General features: G+C 38.7%; 1 protein-coding gene across 3 annotated transcripts in view; it reads right to left on the bottom strand.

Moving 5' to 3' along the window:
* Window positions 1-8,162, bottom strand: part of LOC118235712 (zinc finger and BTB domain-containing protein 20-like) — an 85,916-nt gene extending 77,754 nt beyond the window's left edge. For 2 of the 3 annotated variants that reach the window (XM_035433368.1, XM_035433367.1), the window contains exon 1: window positions 7,538-8,162. The gene's annotated coding sequence lies outside the window, so the exon portion shown is untranslated. The remainder of the gene's footprint in view (window positions 1-7,537) is intronic. The other variant, XM_035433361.1, reaches the window with a different exon arrangement.
* Between the last annotated feature and the right edge of the window lie 6,565 nt (window positions 8,163-14,727).

Genomic DNA, 14,727 nt, shown 5'->3' with positions numbered 1-14,727 from the left:
TTTCAGAAGGAATTGAATCGATAGATGTCATATGCATTCTCTAAATACACCCAGTGAAAGCCACAATTGCTGCATATATAATTTGTAACTTGATAACCTGAAATCTGCAGTTGTCAGAGATTAGATATAGCCACCTTTTTATAAACTTAGATGACCATCAAAATCCCACATCATCCCCACATTTTAACAGAGCTACAGAATTTTCAGCGTTATGTTTAGAAAAGGGCTCACTTTCAATGTAATTTCACATAATCTCATACCAATATTAAATTACCCATACATTTGTGCATCCACAGTACAGACATCATTGCCCACGATGAAGGTATAAATGCATTAAGCCCAAATATCAGTATTTTGGACTGTAAAAAGTGCCAGAAATAACAGTGGCACAGGATGCTATTTTCATCCTTTTTATTTTTATAGTGCCTGCACTGCGTGGGTGTAACAGGGACTGGATCAGTCCTTTGGGAGTGTGGATTGGCTCAAATTCTGGATATAGTACTATTGTAATGTCTGAACACCAAATTCAAAGGTGCAATGATGAAACAACACTTGGCTGTCACATATTGTAATATTTGCAGATATAAAGGTAAGCATAAATAAAGGAATATTGGTAAGTATAAAAATTCAAACAGAGCACGCAGACCAAGTGGAATTACTTGTGAAACAGTTTTTGTGTCATTGGCAAATTAATTCCACATATTTCAGGATTCCATAATTCAGCCACATGACTGTAGTTCTACGGTTCTAATATTTGTACAAAACCAAGAGCTTAAAAAATGGAGTCCAGAATCCAGATACAAGATTTGGGTTTTTAAGATGTTCCTCAGCTGTCCTGTCAGGCTGATAAGCTTATGGTACTATGAGTCTGATTAGGTAGAATACCGTTCTTCTCTTCTTTTAGATATGGTGCAATAGCAGTGCACACTGGCCTCTACATGTGCCATACTTAACATTGCACGGTAATTATCTCATTTATAACCCATCTCCTTTTCTGTTCTCCTCCATGGAGCTTGTTCCACTTCTGCCACCGAGTTCACAGACAGCTCCAGCCTCAACCCTTTCCTGGTTCAAGTCCAGATGACACAAACTGAAAGCCAAGATGTATCATCTCGCTCTTTCTGACCTGCATATTAATATACACTCCTTTACCGTCTGATTTAATATCTCAGGGTTTAATCTGCCCATACACTGATTAACAGCTCCAACACATTTTCCATTACCTCCCCGTTATAATTTAGCCTAACATTAACTACTGACACAAGGTCGGTCAAGAAGGGGTGCCCCCATCCCAACCCCCCACGTAGTCAGGTTCCTCCTGAGGTTTATTCCCACCCAGGAGTTTTATCTCATTTTTTCTTCCAACTGGGGATTTTTGCAACCCGCTGCGATTTCAGGTCAGACTTTTACTATTTTTCTACAAAGAATCTTTATAATAACGCCTCTGTAAAAATCTCAATACAAAAAAAAATGTAACCAGCCATCATCAAGCTGTGGTCTAGCTATGGTCTAGCCATTTGGTCTGTATATTGTCTGGCTGGTATATGGTTTATACAGCGCATAGGGTGTAGATATGGTCTTTATTGGAATTTCAATATGTTCCGATATCAACTGTGTAACTGATAAGTTGCGAAAATATAAGGGTACATATGATCTCAAATGATGACATTTTGTACAGACACAACCACTGCAACCAAAGTGTTATCTTCAACTATGGTACTACCATGTACTGTAGTACGGTACTCACACATATTAAATTTTCAGTATTGAACTATTATTATTCAATTGTAACATGGTTGTCAACACCCAACTCCACAGACTCATCCCTGACACTCTATCCTCTAGCAAGTTTGCTGCCTTGAGAAAAGGGGGCCACCTATTCATTCTCTCCAGTCGTGCTCCAAGGGCACGCATGAGTATGGTGTGGTCATAGGCAGCTTGTCCAGAAAAATTCTGCATCTTTGGCACCACATTTGAAGAATTTTGATAGTGGTTTTGTCAAAAACTCCCATTTTTTAAATAGTATGATCAAGAAGACACCCCTTTCATCTGCTTACGGAGGAAGAATTTTTAACAAATACTCAAGATTTGGGACACAAACACTTCAGAAAAACCCTATTGATGCCGCCCTTCAAAGTATTTATAATTTCCAAAATTAATACACTACTGCACAGAAATATCTTACGGAACAGAATTACGCTTGTATTTTATATAAGCAAAGAAGGATTATAATGACAGCACTACGTTAATTGCAAAATTTTGCACATCTTTTGATATGATGTTCTATAATTATATTTAAACAGAAAAATTCAGTGTGGCATCAATGGTTCTTTTTGAAGTGTTTATCAGATAATGCAAACAACCACATTTGCTAAATGCAATATAGTATTATTAAGAAATGATGTCCACTGAAAAATGTATTTCTCCCATTTTTGCGGGTACTGGTGCATCTTTTTCTGAAGGGGTATCAAGTGGGCAACAGGGGAATCATTTTAAGTTCTCCCATTGAGTAAAACCGCTGAGGCTTCCATCATGCAGTATGTTCATTTGACAGATGGCACACTCTACTTGCTGGTAAATTGTCTGTATTTTCAAAACACGATCTGGAGTAATCACAAGGATGTCACTTCTTGAGAAGAACTGCAATGGTCCAGCTGGATGGAGAAAGCTCACTTTCATTTGGGATGTGTCACTGTTAACTTCTGGGGCACAACTAACCACCATACCCTGCAGTAATAAATCCCCTGATGCACTTGGGGATGCACATCTGAAGTGAAAGAGAACTTTTCCCATCCAGCTGGATAATCAATGACCCTTCTCATGTCCAAGAAGACTTCTTGTGATATTTTGCAGATCCTGTAACCATACAATAATGACATAGAATTCTGGGGTTTTAGCAAGCACTTTGGAATCTACTAACGCAGTCCAAGAAACATTTCGAAGGAATCCTGAAGTAGGTGGAAACCTAGAAAATGATGTGCAGTAGAAATGTAGCACACACTATTGAGCATAATTCAAAGGATGTTGCTTTGATGTTATACAATACTTCTATGAGAGCACACTTAAAGAGTATTGTGTGCACTTCTGGGCTCGACACCACAAGAACGATCTAGAAACTTGAATATGTACTAGGAAGGGCAATGAAATTGACGGTGGTATGAACTGTAAAAGATACTGATCAATCCAGGCTTAGAAAATGGAGACTTGGGGGCATTTGTTTGAGGTTTTTAAATGAATAGGGACTGAAACTGTGAACTACCAAAGATTTTTCAGGGTATGCTCTCTCAGTAGATCAAGGCTGCATTGTCGTGAATAAAATACAGGACCGTTGTAAATAGATAAAATAAATAACCCTTTACAAAAAGAGTCGTCGACGTATGGATCAGTATACCAGGACATGTAGTTCAGGCACAGGTTTAACGCAGTGATGGACACTCTCTAGTTTCTAGATGAATGGCCCGCTCTTATTGTTATTCAAAATTATTACACGTGAGAAACATATTTTTCAGTTTATATTTGTAATGAATACAAATGTCGCTACATTTGAAACATATTTTGTTGTTTGCACAATCTGATACAGCCTATCTCATATAAAATGAGCTGTAGCCAAAAAAATAGAGATCCCACTCTGGATTTTTCTGTAATTATTCAACAAAATTCAGTAGAACAAAATAAAAAAAACATGAACAAAATCAAAAATGATATACTTTTCAAAATGAACACATTACTGTATAATATAACTTACAGAGGTGATGTCATCCTCATATTTTAAAACACCCTATAAGGATACCAAAATGTTGTTGCTACAATGTATTGTCCAAAGATTAGAGGTTCTGAAACATATAGGGCCAGAAATTCCCTAAAATGGTCACATTAAAAAATGGACACATCTCAATAAAGTATTTGTGACCAAAATCTAAAATATGCATTGAAAATCTCTCCTATTTGGAAATAACAAATAAAAGAAAATGTCAAACGGAATGTCCCAAATATGAAAAATAATTACGAACAGTAATTATAGAAATGGCAATCCATTTGCATTCATAAAGCATTCCTGTTAATTTGGGAATGTTTAGTCTGTGGTATCCTACTAAAGCTAAAAAAGGATGCATCATGCAGCTGCTAAATAGGTGCATTATTTACACATTTAATGTAATTCTTAATACAAAATTCTTAACCTTCTAAATGGCAGCTCAACCAAGCGATTGATATTCTTCTAATGTGAGATTATCACATTAAAATGTATTTATCTATTTAGTTTTTTATTTGTGCAAATACAAATAATGAATAAATAAACTAAATTTGGATATGAAGTGAGGTCAACCACTTGGTTGATCAGCCAGTTAAAGAGTTACAGAAATGTACAAAAAATATTACCAAACTTGTAGGTAGTCTGAATGTCTTTATGTCTTAGAATATCCTAATTTGTCCACATTAGCATGCACACGCATCACACATTATAAAGCTAAAATGGACAACATTGGATAAAAATATAGGTCCTAAAAGCCATGACATGGTTGTTGAATGTTTCATAATATACACCATAAAAGGCTTGTTTGTAAAGTTGCGATTTTTCATCAGTATTTCTTTTTATGATTTTAATTTTTATAATCTGGTCTCATGCAGTACGTTTTCCCACCTACCAAACTGATTAATGACAGGCTGTATTAGTTCGTCTACATTGGTAATTATATCCGTTCCAGATCAGTCTAAGAAAATAATATTCTTTTCGCCAATTAAAAAAGATCTTGGAATCTGATTTTAATTCAGCCAATCGTTTCTCAGGGCAAAAACTGAGAATCAGAGGAACGCGGCTCCTGCAAAATGTCCACTACTGGCTGACAGATTTCCATGGCATTATTCCCAAGTGTATGGGAGGAAACCCCTTTAATTTTAAAAAGCTGAAAATCGACTCACTTTAGTTTTGGGGTCGTATGTAAAACAAAGTGTTAAAAATATCCACCTCTGAAATCTGAAAAATCTTACGATGTTGAGTTGACAGTGCATTGAATTCTGAAACCGGTGTTTCTCTTTAACCCCTTTTCGACATCCATGTGGAAGCCTTAACCGGCCTTTCTTATCAAATCTGTGGGAAGTGAAATGTTACTTCTCAAGGCGCGTTCTTAATGTGCATTAAAATGTCCGCTAATGTATCGCCCGCCCAATCATATGTAACAACCTATTAACCGTTCCAGGTAAAATGTTGAACAAAATTATAACCGTAACAGGTAGGCTAATCTTTGATGCCCCCTATAAAGCCTATCTGAAATGTTTCGGATATGTTTTTGTCTTGAAATATCATAACGTACTAAAATATTGGAATCAATTAATTATTTTCTTACCGTCTACAGGTGCCTTAATCTGCAATCGGAACTAGTAATAATAAATGAACGAATTCCGTTAAATGCGCCCACAAGCAAAACAACAGATCATTCCGTTCCGTGTGTGTGTGTGTGTGTGTGTGTGTGTGTTTGCGTGTGCGTGCGCGCGCGCTCGCGTGGGTGTACGTGTGTATTTATTTTTTTCTTTTCTTTTAATTTTTCTTCAACATCATAAAAAACAATGCTTATTATCAGTCAATCGTAGGCTAAATAGTGATCCCGGGATATATATATATATATATATATATATATATAGGCTACACACACTCATTGGAAAAACTCCATACACGGTCAGACCCCTGTGTGTATCATAAAAGTAGCCAAAAGTAAATCCTTTAAAATAGTTTTTGTTTTGTTTTCATAGTCTTGATTTGGCGTCTTTAAAAAAAACATTGTCCATGTGTTTATGATGCCTGTAGCTAAGGTTATATATAATATACTATAGACCCCTCTATCATGTAAAAAGTGATATTCTCGCAGTGCGCATGTAGGACGCTGCTTTTTGGAAGGCTAGCCTACTTCAATTACGCGAAATGCACATTTATAATCTGGAGGGGGAAAAAACAATTCAGAACGCAAGCAGGTAGACTATGTGAGTTACATAGGCTACATATTAGGCTACCATAATCGACCAATTTCAACACATCGAACAGCAACAATTTTATGTCCGCCTTGATGCGTAATAAATCATAATAAATCTTTTTAATCATGCGGATCTGAATCTCTTCCATATTTCGCGCCCTAAAAACGTTGGTTGTATTATTTTCCCTTGACCCATGTAACTGACCAGGCTTAATAGTTACATAAAATAGACTACCTCGACTCAACAATAGGCTGTACACAACATTTAATGTGAGGATTTGTGAAACACTTGCTCTGTGATGAAAAGAGATTCATTTCGTTAAATGTACCATATCTGCGTAGCCTACAGAGGGACCTTTACTTTCATTGCCGAACCTAAATTTAGGCAAGGTTTATTTGTTGAAGTGCTGAACTTCATATGTCAATAAAAACTGAAAGCCAAATGGCCTTTACTGTTAGACATAGGTATTAGCCGGTATTACTGGCATTTAACGATACGAATGTCGTCGTTTCGCAATTAAGTAGGCCTGTCTTTATGCAATGTACACCCCTTTCCTCGGATGAAATCAAATGACGTTATTTTCACTTTAAAACAAGGGCTATGGTGGTGAAAAATAACTAGTAACATTTTAACGTGAGCTAATATGCTTTAGGGCGTATGAATAACGTACACATTATGTACATGATGTATACTAGCAGGATTTAAGTATTGACTAAATGTTGGAAAGTTCATTCAGTCTTCTCTGAAATTGCTAACTGTAGCCTAAGTAAAATCGAGTTACAACTTCGGAGGTAATATCAGGGTAATAAACAGTTAGCAAGCGATATTACAAGTCATCGTATTCAATTGGATTTCTTCATAAACCGATATATTAATTTTGCTGAGGAAAAACGGAAGAAACACTGTGCCCTCAGTTAACCGCTTTAGGGGTAAAATTCTTTTTGACGTTTTTTTTTTTTTTTTTTTTTTGAGCCAGCCATGACTTCCTAGGGCTGGTCTACTTCTGCACTTAGCTAACAAATAATGGTCTAAATTACTACAGCATCAATAATTTAAAATAAAATTATGCGCAGAAGACTTTGACTATTTTTTCGTAGATGTAAAATAATAAAAAGAAAACATGTACCTATGTCATTTATGAGGCAAAGACACCATCCAGAAATGTGGATTCAGGTGCACGGCTTTTTATAAGATTTTGCTCACACTTTGCGGCTGAGAAGGTCAAATTCAGCACATTAGTCACATTGTTACATATAAGTTACAATACACTGCCTCAATTTAACGTAAAAAAGCACGAAGCCGAAATAATTAGGTTTCAGGAAAGGGTCTTTCTAGATTTTTACACAAGAATAGCCTACTGTTGAGCTCCCGCTACTGATCTCTACTTTTAACAAATTATAAGAGTTTCGGAAAAGTTTTTCCTTTTCTTTTTTGTGTTTCTGAGTGTGTGTGAGAGAGAGCGTGTGTGTCGGGTGGGGGGGGGAGGTGGTGATAACAGGCATTTCTGTTCTTATAAATAACATAGACGCTTCACCAATACCCGCCCCCTCCCCTTCCTTTAATAATTTCTTACCTTCTGTTCTGTTATCCTTCTCGTGCCCTCGTGGCAACTGCGATTCACAGCCTCTCCACTTTTTCCACCGGCAAGATTTTGCGTTTTTCAATATTTTCCCTTACTTTGTTTCATTTCTCACTTCCATCTTCTTTCATCTCATCAATAAACACACGCTGCAGCCAACCTTCGTACAGGACTTCAACCAGCTACTCCATGCCCGCCCATATTTCACTATTCGCTGAAGATTTTCAACAGTCACGCCTTTTCTCCGACGATTGGAACATAAAGCGGTCTGTCTAAACCTGTAGGTTGGGAAATACGCCGTTGAACATAACCGTTACCCAATCGTAACAGCGAGCTCTCACTGTGCATTAACCTGAAACAGCTTCCATTGAGGCTCCGAAGTAGAAAGCGTTCCCCAAGCAAAGTTGGTTGAGAAAATGAAACCAACATGGAGAACGGAGTGCTACAGTTTCCAAACCGATTTCTCAGCATAACCCGTGTTAACTTCAGCAGGCGGAATTTTGTAAGCGCTCGGCACGGAAATATATTGAAACAAAATATTTTCTTTACCAGGCTTTACGTCCAAATCTGCTCGGCTTGTAGGCTATGATTAAACAATTACATTTGAAACAAAACATTGATATATCGGCGAACCGCCACAACGTATGTGGGTCCGATCTCTCGCCTAAGCAGTTCATTGTTAATTAAACATGTCGATCATTTATTGTCCCTCTGCATTGGGTAGGCTCGTTGTCAGTAAATCTACGAGGATGCAATTCAGTTTTATATTGGGTAACGTCGCTGCCTGTCATTTGTAATACCAGCACGTTAGATTGCCATTCGAGTCTTTTACTTTCTACGCATTTCTATTTTCTCATTTATTTATTTTTTAAGACAACGACCCGAACTGACCTCAAACAAATAAAAAAAAAATACTGACAGTTCATTTTACCAATCAGAATGGGAAAAGTGAAGCGGGAGCGCTGTATTCTCCAATAAGTTTGTAGACCTCCGTGAATGACACAGAATTTAAACAATTGGGGATATGTTTTTGTTTTTACCCCACCTCTGTCTAGACAGTGACAGGTGTGTGTGCATGTCTGAAGTCTAGACTGAAATAATCAGCCTTAAAGCTGTAGCGAATGTTACCTCAAGGCGACTTGTACGCACATTTCTTGAAGCATAATAAATTGGAAAACCGGATTATTACGTTTAAAACCTTTATGTCGTGCCCCATTGCTTCTTTGCCTCGGTAATTGTCAAATTTGCAGTCATGTATTTTATTCAGTGACGACTTACAAACCAGACAATATATAGTCAGTGCGATTAGCCTCATAACGTTCCCTTAAACTACTATTGACTACGTCAATTCCACAATTCATTTTTAATGAATTATTAGAATCTTTGCATCCCTGATCACTAGTCACAGTTGTGTATTTTTTTGAAGTGTTGCGCAATCAGAATGCGACCACGTACGAATTATAACGTTGTAGTATAAAAATGGCCTAAATTTTTTACTGCATTTTGTCATTATGTTACGGCTAGTTTGAACATATTGTTCTTGACTACAACGAAATATGAGTGTTTTGAAATTCATGAATATTTTGTCTACCTTTTTGCAGTGCAAATACTATAATTTTTTACTACATTTATGCAGATATTATTTTATACTTATTTGCAAATTTGAGTTTGTTCATTTCCAGTCAGACAATGAAAATTATAAATAAGCGTAAATAGGCTATGTACAGTGTCTTCAATTTATTCACAACTTTAATTAAAAATTGATAAAAATACTGTTTAAACCCAAAAAGGTGCAGAGCTTGTTCTAAACAATCAAATGTGAAAAATATTCACGATACAACTGTTGGCTGAATACTCCATTCTGATTGGCTGGGGTGTTGGCTTTAGTTTTCCGTATACGCCTGGCTATGAAATGGGGCAATAGCATGTTTAATCACAGTTCCAAATGAATGTGCATCAGAGGTCTTTTAATCAGCTATCTTAATGCTTTGAAGAGTTGCTTTTTTGGAATATTTTTCCAAAATTCAAAGTCCAGAACTCCATTGCTTTTAATTACCAGTAGTGATTGTTATATCAGCATTGAAATGTTCAATTCAGAAGATTCTAATCACATTTGTGATCTTACACCTTGAAGGGTTAAATCAACAGTGTGGAAATTTGTAAGAGCTAGCTAGTGAACTGTTACAGTATCATACTTGCAACACTGTTAATGAGCTCCAAATCACATCTCATGTAAGGTGTGCACTGCACACCCGATTATTATTATTATTATTATTATTATTATTATTGTTAATAATAATAGGTTGGTCGGTCCAATCTGCTGAGTGAATTGCTTATTAAATCCAGAGATGCCTCCAATTGGCTTGTTTATGAGTCCTTGGTTGTGTTGCCAAAGGTATCCTGTAAAATCTTAGGTTTCCTTCCTTCGACTGCATGTTTTGGCACCCAACAGTATGGCAGTATGATGGGATTAAGAGGTTTGTTTAATTTAGGAGCAGCTAGCTATCTATAAATCTCATCGGCTGTTTGGAGGAATGACCTTTTTTCTAAAGTTTGTTTTGCCTATATGTGCATGTTGTTGTCATTATGTTGTTTCTAAAACGGCCTTTTGAACTCAAATGGGATGCGTTTTGTTCTGTATCTTTGAGTGTGCCTATTGGCAACCCTACCATGACCACATCTATAACTTAATCTCTGTTTTGACTAGAATTCAATAGTTAGCTAGCTAGCTATATGTGATAACAAACATGCAATGAGACTATTTTGCCCTAAAACCAAACTGAGCTTAGTATTAGGTAATGTGAGTGGCAGTGAACCTAGCATAAAGCAAGCTTGCTACCTACCAAACCCCGCTGAGAGGGACTAGAAAGGCATGTTCATTCCTAAAAGGTAGAGGGTTTTGGATATTTGCTGGAGTACTTAATACATTTCCATTGCAAAAGATGTGCATATTTTGAAACACACTTTGATTACAATTATGTTTTTTGTTGGTAAGCCATTGTATAAGCGGGATAATGATATCCAGGCTGGGCATTGTGCAGTTTGAATGCCCTTCGTGGAGTGAAATTTACTACCACTGTGTCGAGCATTCATTCTGCATAATACACAGCCCCTCGGTCATTATCCCTTACTAATGATACAATGGAATCAACCAAAAATAACACTTCCCCATCTCTCACTCTGGCATTGTGCATATGAAGGTCCTAGCGTGGAGTCCACAGTATGGTGGCCGGGAACAGACAAGCTGGTGGAAGAACTTGTCAAGCATTGTGAGACATGCCACAATTCACATTATTCTCCACCCAAGGCCCCAGTAGACCACAAAAAGATGGTCCAGGATACACATTCATTTTGTCGGCCCTCTTTCAAAGAAAAGTTTTCTTGATTGTGGTAGATTCCCATTCAAAATGACTTGAGGTATCCACTACTCACTCCATGTCCTCCACTGCTGTAGTCAGACATCTGTTTGCAAAGTATGGACAGCCTGACATCATCTGATAATGGCAGCTTTCACTTTTGTTGAGTTCCAGACGTTTGCGCAATGTAATGGAATTAGACATGTGACAACAGCACCATATCATCACTCATCCAATGACCAGGTCAGTTGCAGATATTATCCAGAATCACATGGGCAAGCACGACTTGTCAGGTTCATACAACAAAAAAAGTCTGCCTTCATCCGGATTTTGGGGCCAACATGCAGCAGAAACAGGAAGAGTCTGCTACAAGTACTAATGGTGTACCATAGAGTTCCTCTCGTCAGACACAGGTTAAATGTGAAGTTTTGCAGGAGGCTCTAAATGGGTACCAGCTGTAACTGAAGAGGTCATCGGCCCCCTGTCATACAGAGCGCAGATGCCAGATGGTCAAGTACACCAGCACCACATCAGCCAACTGCACTGTCGCATCTCAGCCAGCACTGATGAGAGACAACCTCCATTTCCTGACCCAATTACCCAGTAGCCCACCTGCGAGTGTTACATTGTCTCATCAGCCTGTTTCAGCAGAAGGCCCGACTGCTCAATGTGCCTGAGGCAATTGCATCAACTGAGAACACTTCACCAGCCACTCCCATGGCACAACCCAGTTCAGTGCAAGTCAGGTCAAGATGTCTCCACAATTATGTCAACTAGGCAGATTTGGTGTGATGGGTTACCATTGTGTCAACAACCAGGTTGTTCTGGACCTGGGTCAGCACTATAAGCAGTGCAGCATCTTGGAGTCCACCACAGGGGAGGATCACCACAGTCAGTGTGTTAATCAGCATCACATCCATCCATTATCAATACCCACTTATCATGAGCAGGGTCGTGGGGGGTGCTGGAGCCTATCATAGCATGCATTGGGCAAGAGGCAGGAATACACCCGGGACAGGCCGCCAATCTATCACAGGGCACACACACCATTCACTCACCATTCACTCGCACACTCATACGTTCTTGCTGTGAGGCGACAGTGCTACCCACTGCACCACCGTGCTGCCCACCAGCATCACATGAAAGTGATTATCCTCCCAAAATGCTGCCCCTGAAGAGCAATCATAAAACCTGCCACGCCTTGCATTCAGGGTGACTCCAGAATCCAAACCTATCATAACAGTTTCCGTTAATGTTTTTCAGTTTCATACTGATTTGCTCGAGTATCTTGACTAAAATCAGGAGAGATTCCCCACTGCAGCTGAACCTTACCTACAGAACATTTGTCGTGGTTCTTTTTGTTTAAATAAAATCTATTTGTATATCGCTTTTTTATGAAAAACAGGTCACTAAGATGCTTTACAGAGTGCCAGAAAAGAGCAAAAACAAAGCGGGAAATGGACAAAAACCAGGTCTGAACCCCAAAATAGAAAGCACAGAGGGGAGAGAAACCTTCAAACAGAGGTGAGAAAAAAACTTGATGAGAAGAAATCTCAGGAGGAACCCGGCTATAGAATGGGAGCCCGTCCTCCACTGGCTGGCCTGGTGTAAAGCAGTGGTAGAATGGATGTAACAGAAATGTGCAGCAAATAAAATGGTTTGAGCTGGTTACAGTTGAGGTTATAAATTAACTGAAGTAGTAGAAGTCCACATTCTATAGTTCAGTATTGTGGCGTTTAGAGGGGCAGGATGATACATCTGAATCTCCAGCCTGTGTCACAGCATGGGCATGAAGCAGAGGAGAAGCAGGGCTGCAGCAGTCCACGACCAAGGAGTGAGGGACAGGGCTGGAATGATCTCGTGAACTTGGAGTGAAGAAACAGGTTGGAGCGGTCTGTGAGCTCAGGGCGAGGGAGGGGCAGGAGCCCCAGGGAAAAATGTTAAAAAATTTGTTGAATGTTTGTTTTGCGAACAATATGTAAGGATTTATTGCTCAAGTCTGGTGTCACCATTAAAATATAGAACTTACATTCAGCTACCTTGCACATTCTGTCTGCATTCCCTCTGTGCCACACCCTAGCCAGTGCCACAATATTTAAAAGTAAGAATTAACATAAAAAGGCCCATGCAGTCGTACACATTTTCTATGTCTTTCAGCAAAAGGATTTTACTGGTTGGTAGATCACAATGTGCCTGAAATCCAAAGTCTTGCTAGCAAGCTTACCAGCTTGTGTCCTGGGTGGAATGCTCAATGCATTCTGATTAATCGGTTCTGGTCAGGCAACTTCAAGGCTCAGCTGGCTTCCCCCATCCCTCCCCATAGATGCCATAGCCTCATACTCACTAACGCATTGATGTGCTCATGTAAGCAGGTGCGTGCACTGATGTAGAAACATACAGACCAAATAGAAATGAAAAAAAAAGAAAATCTAATATCTTCTGTAGGGCCCAGAAAAAAGTGTGAAAAAATTAATAATTTAAAAGTACTGTCCAAAATAGTATTTGTAATAGTAATATAATTTTTCCAAGGTAAATTCACAGATTTGAATGAACTTCAATAGATAAGTGTGATTTTTAGCACCAGAGGCTTATGAGCTTAATGGAAAATGCCAATCCCTGGTCCCTGCTTGGACTTCACCATAAATTGTATAAAATATATATTTTTAAAATGGACCAAGTCATAGTGACGTCACCCACTGATGCCCCATAGGCTTGGTGAAAAGCATTTTGAAGCCCGGGAAGTGCAACTTGTTCATGCTACCATGGAGCACAAATTGGAGCCAGTGACTGCAGTAGGGAAAAGGGGGACCCTTATATGGGAATGAAGTCAGGTCATCCACTAAGCGCGTGAGATACAGTGACTCAGCAGTGACTCAAACTGTCCCTGATTCGTTCACAAATGTATTACAATCTTGCCCAAATAACACAATAACTCAACAAATCGGCTTATGGGGAGACATTAGACCAAGAAAAAACAGTTATTGTGACTACATTTTCTTCTGGGAAAAAATGATTGACCTCGTATTTTGACTGTATTGTTACCATTGACTTACAGTGAAACAAGTAGCTGAAACACCTATACTGGAGCCAACCACAGTGGCACTAGTGAGCAACATCTCTGAACAAGATCAGGAAGTGTTTCAAAAACACAGCCCGGTTTTGGCCACTTGGACTTCACTGAATCCTCTACAATTGAGAGAAAACGTCAATGTACAATAATGGGTAAGGAGTTGGTCTTGTAGCCTGAAGTTCATAGGTTCGATTCCCATGTAGGACACTGCTGTTGTACCCTTGAGCAAGGTACTTAATCTGCAATGCTTCAGTATATATCCAGCCGTGTAAATGGATGGACTGTAAATGCTATGTAAAAAGGTTTTGTGAGTCACTGGATAAGAGGGTCTGCTAAATGCCTGTAATGTAAAGAAAACAGTAGAATTCATGCATATGGTCCCATGGTCTCACACCGCCCTCTACTGTTAAGGACTAAGCCTAGCAAGTGTTTTCTTGGTACATGCATAATAAATGCATTGCAAAATAAGTATTTCATAATGGGGGGGGGGGGGGCATGCATTGACACAAATGTGACTACGTGTAAGTGGACGTCACACCAACTAAAAGTCAACTGGATGTCATCTATCATTATTTTTTGTGCCTGTTCTGTTGAAAGCTGTGCAAAATAAATTTCTACCCTGTGTATTGGGTTAACTAAGGCTATGCTCACATTAGACTGGAGTGGCCCAAACCCGTTTTCGTGTACATGCGACACAGATCCGATTTTTTCAGAGCTGTGTGAACACAAATTTTATTTTTTCATAACAGATTTGCACC

The sequence above is a fragment of the Anguilla anguilla genome, chromosome 9, assembly GCF_013347855.1.
Source record: "Anguilla anguilla isolate fAngAng1 chromosome 9, fAngAng1.pri, whole genome shotgun sequence".
In the NCBI taxonomy this organism is placed as follows: Eukaryota; Metazoa; Chordata; class Actinopteri; order Anguilliformes; family Anguillidae; genus Anguilla; species Anguilla anguilla.
The sequence above is the reverse complement of the archived record's forward strand: the minus strand, read 5'-3'. Positions and strand labels throughout refer to the sequence as shown.